Source organism: Gorilla gorilla, chromosome 6, assembly GCF_029281585.2.
Source record: "Gorilla gorilla gorilla isolate KB3781 chromosome 6, NHGRI_mGorGor1-v2.1_pri, whole genome shotgun sequence".
Lineage (NCBI taxonomy): Eukaryota > Metazoa > Chordata > Mammalia > Primates > Hominidae > Gorilla > Gorilla gorilla.
In genome coordinates this window covers 40,175,063-40,189,408 of record NC_073230.2, presented here as the reverse complement: position 1 = coordinate 40,189,408, position 14,346 = coordinate 40,175,063, and the positions used below count along the sequence as shown (strand labels likewise).

The following is a 14,346-nucleotide window of genomic DNA, read 5'->3' as shown; positions in this document are numbered from 1 at the left end:
TTATTTCCCGCTAAAGATATTTTTGTTTTCCTTTTTTCTCTCAGACTCAGGCTTGTGGCCTTTTCTGATTGACATGGCAAGTTGGTGTCTTCCCACTTTGTCCTTGATGAAGCACCTGCATCCAATATGAATTTAAAGAGGCTCTGTAAAGTAATTCAACAGCAGCAAATATGCTATTTAAAAATGAGTCAATCCAAGATATGTAAATCTAAGAAAGGTTTTAGATTGAAGCAGTTGTTTTATAAAATACACATGTCCAAAGACACTTCTTTTAGTGGAGGCAACTTGCTGAAGAAGAATTTGAAAGGATCTTTTAACATTTATAAACAGACCAATTTGAAATTGCCTAGAAAATAAGTAAGCTCCAAGAAGAACATACCTATGGCCATGCTATTTTTTGAAGACAAAAATGGAGCTACAAAATTAAACAAAGGATGTATTTCATGTTGGAATTTGTAGAAGTCTTAGAGCAGGATAACAAAAATAAATAAAATTACTAAATAAAATAACTATGAGATCCCAAGAATTTTGCCACCATCTTTGGGAATAACTAAAGCTGATAAACTAGAGACTAATACTTTGGTGCCAATTCCAACTCCTTGCACTGTACAAAGGGGGAAAAGTATCTTAATGCATAAGAAATTATGAGACAGCACAAATAAAGACCAATCTTTCATGCAGAAAGTTTCAATTAAAGTGAAATTCATATTTTAAATTACCAAATTATAAGTGGAAAAGTTTGTAATATTTTCAAAATGGTCTTCACTGAACTACCTCTATCTAGCCTGGAGGCTAGAGATGGAACTTAACTATCCACTTAAATTTATATCTATGTATTTGTGAAAGTTAAAACTTTAAATCTAATAAATTATCTGAATCAGTTAAAACAAAGTCATTATTATTTGGAAAATTAAATCTTGGCCATGATGAATATCTTGATTATTTTGATATATGAAATATGCAATGTAATTTTTATGCGGGGTTACATTTGGAATTTTCCTACATTTCGTATTTAGTAAATGGATTTATTATAAGAACAGTGATTTTTTTTAAAGAACGAATTTAATAAGTAACTGCAAGTTTTGAAATTTTGATTTACAGATCATTATTGCCATCTGCTGGTTAAATAGTTTAATGGCTTTTTTTTCCCAATTGCTTTACTAAAAGACAAAGGAAAAACTGAGGCAAGTTTTAGATATCCATAACCGGATTAGAGATCTCTATATCTCTATGTAAGACAAATAATTTGCAGCCCGGTGCAGTGGCTCATGCCTGTAATCCCAATACCTTGGGAGGCAGAGGCGGCAGGAGTGTTTGAGGCTAGGAGTTTTAGACCAGCCTGGGCAACATAGTGATACCCTGTCTCTACAAAAATAAACAAATTAGCTGTGTGTGGTGACCTGCACCTGTAGTCCAAGCTACTCAGGAGGCTGAGGCAGGAGGATCGCTTGAGCCCAGGAGTTCAAGGTTGCAGTGAACACCATCACACTTTAGCCTGTGTGACACAGTGAGACCCTATCTTGAGAACAACAACAAAAAAATCTAAATCATGAGGCATCTCTGTTTCAAAGATAAGATAATGCAAGAATATATTGCATCATACCTAATTATAATGTGCTATTTTAATTGTCAGTTCATCATAGATTAAATTATCAGGCTAACTGCTTTAAGTTATTGTCATTAGTTAGTATGCAGCTAAAATGCGACTAAAATAACCATTGAAAATAACGAGGTCAAAATAAGTGACCTCTGTTAGAGAGGCTGTAAAAACATGAAAACATCCATGATTCTATTTAACCGCACATAAAACTAAGTGTCATGATTTCCCTCTTATACACAAATCTACTCCTCTCCTTAGTAGGAGTAGATACATAATGATTTAGGCAACTATCTCTCTGTTAACTAATGAACCTAAAACATGTACTACTGTTCAATAATTACTAACATAACACTTGATGACAAAGAAACCAAGTGAGCAAAATATTAATTGGAAGTGTTGGCAAAAATAGCAATAACTTTTGCACCAACCTAAAAATCCTCACTACTGCACTATAGGATGGCCAGTCTAGAATATAATAAAGGAACATTTGTTTAAGCACGTGCTGTGTTTTTGATGCTTTACAAGCATTAATTCATTCGATCACATCATCAGTAAGACAAATATAACTGTCTTCATTTTTCAGATGAGGAAATTAATCCTAGAGTGGCTAAATTACCAGCTCAAGGTCATACATTGGTAATCTTCCTATATGAGTCCCCTGTGTAAAAGATTTAGAGCAGCACATGGCACACAGTTAATTTTATGTGTTTACTAAACATATGAATCATAAAATATATCCTGCTTCTTTTTTCCTTTAACACTATATCATGACTATTTTCCTATATTATTAAATATCCATGCAAAATGATTTTAGTGGCTGTAATGCTTCATTATATGAATGTTTCATAACTTAGTGTTTGACATTGAGGCCATTTCTATTTTTTCAACGATATAAATAATAGCACAATGAACATTCTTATAAAAAGATTAATTTTTTAAATGATAAAATGACCAGATTTGCACTTTCAAGGACTAGATCATGGGTAAGAGCATTTTTTATCCCACCAGGACACCAAGTGATGCAAAAGGCAATTGGAAACTCCAGAAAAAACAAACTGACTAAAAAGAAAAACAATCACTCCACTTCACTTATTGTTCCAAAAAACATTAAAACAGTCATATTTTAAAATAAGGTCCTTTATTTTGAGTTTGCCTAGCCATTCAAGAATATATTCTTATCAACCACCATAAATACTTTGTATTTTAAATGCAGTATTGGACAGATAGAATTTATTAGCTGTTAAAACTTGGGCAAATAACTACATCCTGATGCTTGATTTTAAAATTTGCATATAGTTATTGCATGAATTAAGTGAGAAAACATTTTGAGCACCAAACACAATGCCAGGAATGTAGAAATGCTCCTTAAAAAAAAATCTCCCAAAACAAGAAATGAACAGTAATAGCACTTACTGAATTTAAATGAATGACAAGATAAATAGTACTGTCAGTTAAGTGCTCTAGACCTTCAGAAAAAGCATAATTAATATGGACTGGAGAAATGGGCTGGGGCTTGGAAGGTGATAGCATTCAGATGGGCAGGGAGAAAAGGATGTAAAAGCCAAGGGGTGGCTTTTCCATATGAGTAAAGGAATTCAGCAGTTATGGTGTCTCAGGCTGTGGACCTCACCTGAAATGACTGGGATGGAAGATTTGTGCCCGAGGAAGTGGGAAATTAAAGTTGAAAAGGTATATTGGGCAATTATTGAAGGCATTGGTGAGCAAGCCTAGGACTTGATTTGTGGGCTATGGGGAGCCATGAACATTTTTGTGCTGTGTTGCATCAAGAAAAATTAACCTGGCCACAATGAGCCATGATTTTAGACTGGTCAGTTAGGATATGGGAGTTCAATTTGATCCATCATCAGACAGATGGGAAGTGAAGCGGTGTGGGCTCCAGCATGTGGCCCGTGACAAGAGGACATGGAAAATGTCAGTGGCCCCAGTGCATCTGTGCCAGCCACTTTGGCCTCCTGTAGGGCTGCGCGGTGACTGGGAGCTAAGGGCTCCCCTCTTAGTTGGTCCTGGCTGGTGCTGAAAGCGCTTGAGCACACCGCTCCTAGGGCTGACGACTTCTGAGGAACCTTATTTTAAAAGCATTTTGCTTTAAGATTCAGTAAACGCTGTCCCATGCCAAGGAATTGGCGTCAACCTGAGCCTCTGGGATCAGACCCACCGGACTCAGGCCGGCTCTGCCACGTGTTGCCCGCAGTCTCGGCCCGTTGCCTCCGCATTGGCAACGGGCACTGACTGTCTGATACCCCAGCGATCGTAGGAGAGCAGAGACGTTCCTAATGCCGGGCGCACCACGGGCGGGCCTGCGGGTCCGTTGGCTTTCCTGACACACTTCCTACAGTCATTTCTTTCAGCTGAGATCTTCCCCTTTAATACCTCGTTAATTTGTAGCAGGACGAGTCGCAGACAAAACTCCTCAGACACCAGATTAAAGAAGGAAGAGGTTTTTATTTGGCCGGGAGCGTCGGCAGACTCGTGTCTTAAGAGCCGAGCTCCCTGAAAAAGAGATTCCTAGGCCTTTTAAGGGCTTACAACTCCAAGGAGTCTACGTGAAAAAGTCATAATAGATCAAGTAAGCGTGAAAAACGTGACTGGGGGCTACATACATCAGCTAACAGAACAAAAAGTTTTACAGTACTTTCTCATACAGTGTCTGGAATTTACACATAACACCAATAGTTTTGGTCAGGGGTTAATAATATTATTATTATTTTAGCCACCAGGGCCAGGTGGTGGTGCCAAGGTCCTCCAGCTATTTATCTTCTGTTTCTTTCTAACTTTTTGCTTTCTCCCTTTTCTCCTTCTTATAAACTAGGGAATAGGGGAGGCTGGGGAGAAACTGAGAAGGACAATAGGAGAAGTGGTGACCTCATACCATAAATTAACGTGTAACCTTTTGGTTAAAATGTCAGAGCTAAGACTAAACCTGAAGAAAAGAATGAAACCACGGGAAGTTCTTCAGACTTAGTCGCCGGCAAGGTTATGGCCCGAAGCGGTGCAGGGGCGGCGCGCGGGGAAGCGACTGGCAGAGCTGTGCGCACTGCGGTTGCTGCAGGCGCTGGGGAGAGTGTGGAGAGGCTGCGTGGAGCTGCGCGCTGGGGGTGGGGGCTGCACTCCCAGTGAAGCGCGTGAAGGGCGAGCTGTGATGGGTTCTGCGCCAGTGGGGCTGGGAGCGTGTGGGGGGCTGTACGTGGAGTTGCCGCAAGGTGGGGAGTGCACGTGCGGGCTTGGGGACTGCGCGCACCGGGGGCTGCAGGCGTTGGGGAGGGTGTGGGGGGCTGTGCGTGGGGCTGCCCTCACCGGAAGCTGCACGCTCAGAGAAGCGCGGAGGCGGGGGTGCTGCGAGTGCTGGGGAGCACGTGGGGGGACAAGCAGGGACTGTCCGCGCAAATGGCTTCGAACGCACGCGCCCCACCCCACATTTCACAGTCGCCATGATGACCGGGAGGTCCGCAAGGGCTGCGGGGACAAGTCCGTTGAGGCTGCCAGGCAAGTCAGGCCTTTCTGGACCTCTCCCGACTGAGCTGGGCTGTGCCTGAAATTGACCCAGCTCCGCCAGGGATTATGAGAAAACAAGTAGTAAGCTCAAAGCCGCTACAATCTTCCCGCCCTGGAGCCGGAGGTGGAGGAGGAGGTGGAAAAGTCGGCCCTATGCAGTGGGAACCTGCGAAGGGGCGCCCCGAGGTGCTCCACGCGGAGGATCCGAAATCTGAAAGCACGAAAAGGCTTGGAGCTACAGGTGGGGGCCAAGACCCTTCTTCTCGGCCCCTTCCAGTTCGTCCATAATTTCCTGGCGCAGCTTCGGGAAAAGGTGCAGGAACTGCAGGCGCGGCGGTTCTCCAGCAGGACCACTCTCAGCATCGGTGAGGAGAGGGCAGGAGAGCCCTGGGAGACAGCCGCATGGCGCTTTTCTTAAGTCTTGAAGGAGATCAGTTTAACAAGCAAGGGTTTGTGGTTGCCTAGTAGCAAATAATAGCAAGGTCCGAGTAGAAAGCAGTTGGCCAAAGATCTTGCCATTGAACCAGGGGAGAGAGATGGGGAGTATATTGGTTTGAAGGGCTGTCAGATCGCAGAGAGTGTTTTAAGGTCTAGGAGTTTTAAAGGTTGAGGGGAGGTATCAAGGGAAGAGGATGAGATTAAGATTCCAAGAGAGGAAATAATTAGTGGAGCAAGTCTTGGAATATTTGGGAGGGGTAGAATTAAAGGCACAAATTTGAGAAGCTAACTGTGGAAAAGAGGAGAGAGAATTCCTTTTCTGAGATGACAGGGAGTAGAAAAGTGAGGATTACTATATGGAGAAATGTTAAAGTGGAGATAAAAGAAGTTGGGAGTGCTGGCGTCTAATGGTCTTTGTTTCAGTGAAGTATGAGACTGGGTCACCTTCAGAGGTGAGATTGATAGGATGCCGGGGTCCGGGGGACATGCTTCTGTCACAGCTTGGAAAGGGCATGTGATAAGCCCTTCAAGCATTTAGAATACTGGCATCGTTACACCATATCATTTTTTTTCAGATGTGGTATGTGGGTTAAGGGAGGGAGTGAGAGACACAGAAAGATTCTGAGCATCTTTGGAAAGCTGGATGAATTTGGTAGTATATCTGACATTTTCCTTATATATCATCTGAAGAGTTTTTGACAGTGTATATAATTGTTAGGAGAATTAGAAATAGGATACAAATATAGTTGAATAGGATAGTCTCTGTATATTTTAAAATTAATGAAGCCTAATAAACAGTTAATGAGCATCTTTACAAAAATTTAAAGTTTTCAGCCTTTTAAAAATTATAGCAACTGTGCTTGCAGACAGTCCAAAAATACACTGTGGGCCATACTTTGCCTATCCTGGTATAAAACAAGTAAATCTTCTGAGCAGTATTTAGGATAAGCCCAGGACAGTTAGTAGTATAGGAAAATATCTGGATAAGCATGGTTGAGAATTTCAACATTGCAATTTTTTAATTTTAAAAAATTTAATTTCAACAATTATTGAATTAATTTGCATTTATTTTGTTAGCCAAGAGGAGTAATTTTTGAATTTTTAAGAGGCTATTATTGGTGGTTTATAAGACAACTTGCCAAGTATATTTGGGATAACCATAAGAAATACCATTATAAAATCTCAGAAGAGAGGTAGGACTTCTGGAATAGCCAAGGAAATGCACTACTCCATGATGACAATGAAAATACTTGGAAAATTATCAAAATCATTTTCTTCAAAACTGGAAATTAACCAAAGGTTTACAACAATCTAAAGGGCATTAATTCAAGAAAAGCTGCTGAACCTCTATAAGAACAGCAAAGTCTGTGGTGTTTTAACTTGTTCTGTTCCCCACTTTTCTCTCTCCAGCTCCATGGTACCCTTGAAAACAAGCAATTCCCCAACCAAACGGGCACAGGCTGCATTTGCAGCTCTGGTAAAAGCTCCATACCCAGAGCAGTGTCTCCCAGCTCCCTGGTGAAGTCTTATGTATACATGGGGCGCTGGCACAGGTGCCTCCAGATAAGTGTCCTAGGCCATCTAGTAGTTCCTAAGTCTGGACGCTTGCAAAGAGCTTGCAATTCATCAAGGGTTGAGCTGCACAATGGGGCTTTTAGATGTGCCGCTGAGGAAGTGATTGCCTGCATTTGTCTTCTGATGAATGCTAGAGAAACTGATCTAGAGTGGCTCCTCTTGGTTAGAACTAGCTGAAGCATACTGTATATATTTACTTCTTTAAAAAATTTCATATAAAGGAATAGAATACTAAAAAAAACAAAAAACAAAAAAGATCACAATATTACATAATTGCATCACTCTTACCAATTACCTGAAGTAAAAAAACCCTCTCAAGTCTCTCCCTTTGCTTGTCAAGCCCTGCTGCAGAGAGGTAAGCTCTGTTCAGAATTTACTTTGTGTCCTGGATTTTTTCCTATGCTCATAGAGACAGGATTAGCTGGCTGTCTTCCTTTGTGTGCTATCTTTCTAGACATGTAAAATAATACATTTGAAATACTTGTTTTTACGGTATTTTATAATAAAGCAGCTTTTAATAACTTTTCTTTTTTCCAGCCGTCTTTGTGGCAATTTTACATTGGTAAGATTTAGTTTCAGTTTGAAATATTTAAAAACATTTGAATTAAAAATTGCCATCACTCTTTGCATACAGTAAAACAATAACTTCTGGCTATATTTGTAGAACATCTTTATGTACGCCAGTTTATACATATATTTTGCTTTTTTACAAACCTCATATGTGAAACAGCATTTACAAAATAGATGCATTAGGGGAACAGTAACTTATGAATTAAAATATTTTGGCTTTACCAAATAATTCACCACACGTTTTTTAAAATATCTAGCTTTTCTAGTGTATTTTGCATGTGTAGTTCATTTAAAACCCTCCTTTGTGTTATGGTAATTATATGTTGCTAGTGAAATAACTTTGTTTTTTTTTTTTTTTTGAGACAGTCTTGCTCTGTCTCCCAGGCTGGAGTGCAGTGGCGCGATCTTGACTCATTGCAACCTCTGCCTCCCAGGCTCAAGTGATTCTCGTGCCTCACCCTTCTGAGTAGCTGGGATTACAGGTGTGCGCCACCACACCCAGCCAATTTGTTGTATTTTTAGTAGAGGTGAGGTTTCACCGTGTTGGCCAGGCTGGTGCCAAACTCCTGGCCTCAAATGATCCACCTGCCTTGGCCTCCCGAAGTGTTGGGATTACAGGCATGAGCCACCACGCTCAGCCAGTGAAATAACTTTGGTGATAAAGTTTTACTAACACCCGCCAATTGGAAGTCAGGTAAAAAAGAAGATAAAGATTCTGCAGTGGTTATACAGAGTTAAATGGCTTTGACTCTTTCAGTGTGCAAGCCTGTGTACATTATTTTACAAAAGTGTTTATAAAAATTTGTAAAATATTATTTCCCTCTGGAATATTTTATTTTTACCTGTGCTCAGCGATTTCTACCCTTGGAAGGTATGAGATCTGCCCCTATGTTCTGTTGACACAGTGCTGCTCTAGACATTTAGTCTGCAGGGAGATTTTGATATTAGAACTGAGGCTGCAATGGTAGGGAATATTCCTGCAGTTTTTGGTACCCTGGCATATGTCCTACATGTAAAGAAGGGTTAGTGGAAAACAGGGTTAATATATGGAACTTTGCTTTATTTTCAACTTCACTGGAAAGTACTGACTACATAAGTTAGCTATAGCATAATTGTTGACCACAGCTAATTTTGTTTATCACATATGCTCCTTTTTTCACTGCCTACAGCTGCTGAGTTTCACTACGAAAAGGTCTTCAAGTACACACCTGTATTCTTTGGCACTTGAAAGTTGATCCTTTATGTGATATTATACTTATTCTAAGTCTGTTTTGATCTAAAGTAATTTTATTTAAAATTATATTCTGAACCCTTTTCAACAGTTATGGAGGTATTTCCCAAGGCTGGTACATTAGAATCACTTGAAACTTAAAAAACAAACACTAACCTGCCTCTGTTCTGATTTAGAGGCCTGGAATGGAAGGAAGGGTGAAACGAGCCACAAGAATTTTAGATATACAATTAAGTTGGTTTTTTTTTTTTTTGAGACAGAGTCTTACTCTGTCGCCCAGGCTGGAGTGCAGTGGCATGATCTCTGCTCACTGCAACCTCCGCCTGCTGGGTTCAAGCAATTCTTCTGCCTCAGCCTCCCTAGCAGCCAGGATTACAGACATGCACTACCATGGCTGGCTAATTTTTGTATTTTTAGTAGAGACAGGGTTTCACCATGTTGGCCAGGCTGGTCTCGAACTCCTGACCTCAAGTGATCTGCCCGCCTTGGGCTCCCAAAGTGCTGGGATTACAGGCATGAGCCAACGCACCCGGCAACAATTAAGTTTAAAAAACCACCGAGTTAAGGAATTTCAGGTGTGTGCCATACTGCATTATAAATGCCTAAAAACATACAAGTTAGTAAGCAAATTATAAAAACAATATTATAACAATTTATTGTTTTCTTTTTTATGGCTTTCTTATCGCTTATTTTAATGTTGGTTTTGAAACTTGTTCTTATTGTAATATGATACTTCATTTTTTTCTAGGTTACATTTAGTAACACTTTTTGAAAATGATCGTCATTTCACCTCTCATCTTTGGAATGGGAGATGACTTCGCACTGAAATGGTTAGGTTTCTTCTTCTAATGAATTAATTTTTGGTTTAAGAATAGCAAGACTATGAGGCAGAAATGTATTAGGAATTGAAACGAACTTTTGGTGAACTGCACTGTTTCATAAGCTATAACCCAGGTTTATTATTTAAATAGTAAAGTGTTTGAGATTATTTTTCTGTTACTTCATTATCTCTCACCCTTTCCTAATGCAGACTTCTTTTTAAGATAATGAAGATGAATTATAGTAGCTGAGGAAGGAGGACAAACAAAGCACTGAAGAAGTGATAAAGGGGAATGAAATGAGATGTTATCAGAAATTGCTTTCTCTTTGGCTACAGTTGGGAGATCCCATGTTTTACTGGGTCTTTTACTGATGATGATTATTATTTGGTTCTCTTTTGATTTCAAGATAATCTCTTTTAAGAGATAACTTTTTATATAATTTTTAAATATTTTTCTGTTTTTCGATACTTAATCTTTAAAATGGAGTTTTCTGCCATACACATCTCACATAATTATTGTGAGGAGTAAGTGGGATAGCGAATACCAAAATTGTGCAATTTTACATTTAGAAGACACCACAACCGTCCATCTTCCAGATCTGCTCCCAGCTGGTCGGGGGCCTACTGAAGCATTGAAACTGACTCTCCTCACTCTAGCCATTGCTTTTTGTTTAAATTATGGTAAAATTTAGATTTAAGTTTGTAATAGAAAAATTTCAATGGTTATCATTTAAGCGTACAATTCAGTGACATTAAGTACATTCGTATTGTCTTGCAACTATTACCGCTGTCCACATCCAGAACTTTTTGCTATCCCAAACAGAAACTCCACCCACTAAACACTAATCATACCCAGCTCTATTTTCTGTCTCTATGATTTTGCCTATGCCAGGCCCCTCAGTCACTGCTTTTTAATTTTCATCCCTATATTGCCCCTATAAAGTTTCAAAGCATTGGATACATTAACATATGTATGACATTTGAACATTTTAAAGGGAATATTTAATATTTCCCTAAATATAGACTTTTGCATATTAGATATCCTTTAATTATTATATTGCTTTATCCTCCTAAGCAGAAAGGAAAATTCTTTATGAACTCATATTTTGCCAATCAACTATGAGGTAATGGCCTTTCAGACATCAGCTAAAACAGACCTTTAATTTAGTAGTTACTCGTGTTGGATGAGGCAGATATGATTACAGCATATAGCATTTTTTAGGGAGAATGCATTTTAAACAATGTGGCCCTTTTTTGCTTTTAGATTTTAGGAGCGAAAGCAAGAAATTGATGGGGAAATAAGACATAACATGCTATTGTTAATCCATGAATTTTAACTCAACAGCACTTTTACTGTCCTAATGAAGCCTTTATTTTATATGCTGAAGTGTAAGACACTAAAATAATCTGCTTTTTAGTACATAGTATTTGTGAGCAACAACAGTCAATCAACATTGAGCTTTCACTTAGCACAGAGGATTAGATGGACCTATGGAAGTAAGCTAGAAGCACTGGATTCCTTGCTCATGATGCTTACGGTCATTATATTTTATTTCCTAAGAGCATGGGAAAAAAAGAAGTAATTTTCTATATGCAAAGTTGTACAGAGGCATGAAGGCATCCCTGTTTATGATAGAATTAATCAGATGTCAACCTTCAAGCAACTCAAATGTGGGGGATAAAACCAGATTTGGGAAAGTTAAACATATACTGTCTACACATTTTAAGGCATTATTAGAGAAACTCTTTAAATCATTCGACCATCCCTCCAACTCTTTAGTTTGAAAGCCTATAGAAAACTTGAAAGAATAGTACAGTGATCACCTGAAAATACGTGCTTTTTAAAGTCCAAGAATGCAAAATAGCGAGGAGTAATTAGGAAGTCTTATTATTGACCTTTTTTTTTTCAGAAAAAAAATGTTCTAAAGAAGTGATAAAAATAAATATTTTAAAGTTTTAATTACATTGACAACATGTGCGTTTTTTTTTTTTTTTTTAAAGGGACTTTTATTCCTACTTCGAGACCAATATTGAAGCACCTTCATTTTTGGAAGGACTGGGGACGATTATGAATGACAGGCTTACTGAAATCCTCTTGGAATTAATGCAGTAAAATGCTTCCATCTTTATCCAGAGGTGAGTCATAATTTGAGACAAATAATATATTTATAGAGTGATCCTCTTTATCAGATAAAAATAGTAAGCACAATCTTGTTAAGAAAGGGAGGGGACCTTTCACGTTTATTAGTTGTGTGTATCCTTATAGTTGAACAGAATATCATAAGTTCTTCTCTTAAAATTTAAAGACCCCAGAAACTGTTCTCTCATGAACTCAAAGAATGAACCTTAGTGTGTAAATAATAGCCAGGGTAATAGACAAGCCAAATGGAAAAGAGAGTCATGGGAGCCAAAAAGGTTCTAAATGGGGATGGGCTTTTGGCTTTGGATACCTTGTAGGTGGGCACGATGACCACGTGAAGGGACAGTGAGAGTGATGAGCTTGAATAGTTATCTTGGAGTTACGTTAGTAAAGTAAGATTTATTTAGTCACACAGCCGGAAATCTATTACTATCTTCCAACACTTAGCCTAAAAGAGTATGGTTGTTTTTTGTTTTTTTTTTGTTTTTTTTTTTTTAGTATTTATTGATCATTCTTGGGTGTTTTTCGGAGAGGGGTATTTGGCAGGGTCATAGGACAATAGTGGAGGGAAGGTCAGCAGATAAACATGTGAACAAGGGTCTCTGGTTTTCCTAGACAGAGGACCCTGCGGCCTTCCGCAGTGTTTGTGTCCCTGGGTACTTGAGATTAGGGCGTGGTAATGACTCTTAAGGAGCATGCTGCCTTCAAGCATCTGTTTAACAAAGCACATCTTGCACCACCCTTAATCCATTTAACCCTGAGTGGACACAGCACATGTTTCAGAGAGCACGGGGTTGGGGGTAAGGTTATAGATTAACATCATCCCAAGGCAGAAGAATTTTTCTTAGTACAGAACAAAATGGAGTCTCCTATGTCTACTTCTTTCTACACAGACACCGCGACAATCTGATTTCTCTTTCTTTTCCCCACATTTCCCCCCTTTCTATTTGACAAAACTGCCATCGTCATCATGGCCCGTTCTCAATGAGCTGTTGGGCACACCTCCCAGACGGGGTGGCGGCCGGGCAGAGGGGCTCCTCACTTCCCAGATGGGGCGGCCGGGCACAGGCGCCCCCCACCTCCCGAACGGGGCGGCTGGCCGGGCGGGGACTGGCCCCACCTCCCTCCCGGGCGGGGTGGCTGGCCGGGCGGGGGCTGCCCCCCACCTCCTGGACGGGGTGGCTGCCGGGCAGAGGGGCTCCTCACTTCCCAGATGGGGTGGCTGCCGGGCAGAGGGGCTCCTCACTTCTCAGACGGGGCGGCCAGGCAGAGACGTTCCTTACTCCCAGATGAGGTGGCGGTCGGGCAGAGACACTCCTCAGTTCCCAGACAGGATCGTGGCCGGGCAGTAGGCGCTCCCCACATCTCAGACGATGGGCGGCCGGGCAGAGATGCTCCTCACTTCCCAGACGGGATGGCGGCTGGGAAGAGGTGCTCCTCACTTCCCAGACTGGGTGGCCGGGCAGAGGGGGTCCTCACATCCCAGACGATGGGTGGCCAGGCAGAGACGCTCCTCACTTCCCAGACTGGGCGGCTGGACAGAGGGGCTCCTCACATCCCTGACGATGGGCAGCCAGGCAGAGACACTCCTCAGTTCCCAGACGGGGTCGCGCCGGGCAGAGGCGCTCTTCACATCTCAGACTGGGCGGCTGGGCAGAGGGGCTCCTCACATCCCAGACGATGGGCGGCCAGGCAGAGACGCTCCTCACTTCCCAGACGGGGTGGCGGCCAGGCAGAGGCTGCAATCTCAGCACTTTGGGAGGCCAAGGCAGGCGGCTGGGAGGTGGAGGTTGTAGCGAGCTGAGATCACACCACTGCACTCCAGCCTGGGCAACACTGAGCGAGCGAGACTCCGTCTGCAATCCCGGCACCTCGGGAGGCCGAGGCGGGCAGATCACTCGCGGTCAGGAGCTGGAGACCAGACCGGCCAACACGGCTAAACCCCTTCTCCACCAAAAAATACAAAAACCAGTCAGGCGTGGCGGCGCGCGCCTGCAATCCCAGGCACTCGGCAGGCTGAGGCAGGAGAATCAGGCAGGGAGGTTGCAGTGAGCCGAGATGGCGGCAGTACAGTCCAGCCTCGGCTGGGCATCAGAGGGAGACTGTGGAGAGAGAGGGAGAGGGAGACCGTGGAGAGGGGAGAGGGGAGAGGGAGAGTATGGTTGTTATAGTAGTCTATAAATGCTAGAAATTTGAAAAACGGAGACAAAATTAGTGAACTCAGTTTGTGAACTCAAGATAAATGCTAAATTTGACACCATGGTAAATACTACTGTTGAGTTTAAAGTTGTCTCAGAATCCAGCATATTAATGCAAAGTTACTGCTTTCTAGTCCTTTATTCATATTTTTATAGCTTTTAAAAATTATTATTCTTTAGATTTTGAAATGCTTAAAACTACAGATACTTAGAAAATAATATTCAAATATGTGTGATCATCTAAAATAAACGCTAATCTTT

The 14,346-nt window shown here is 41.2% G+C and overlaps 2 pseudogenes across 1 annotated transcript in view; one reads left to right on the top strand and one right to left on the bottom strand.

Moving 5' to 3' along the window:
• The first annotated feature begins 2,732 nt into the window (after positions 1-2,732).
• On the top strand, positions 2,733-9,753 carry LOC115935347 (putative C-mannosyltransferase DPY19L2P1; annotated as a pseudogene).
• LOC115935301 (uncharacterized) overlaps positions 6,601-14,346 on the bottom strand; it is a 29,437-nt pseudogene continuing 21,691 nt past the window's right edge. The window contains exon 3 of the transcript XR_004070965.3: positions 6,601-13,989. The product of XR_004070965.3 is annotated as an uncharacterized protein (transcript). The remainder of the gene's footprint in view (positions 13,990-14,346) is intronic.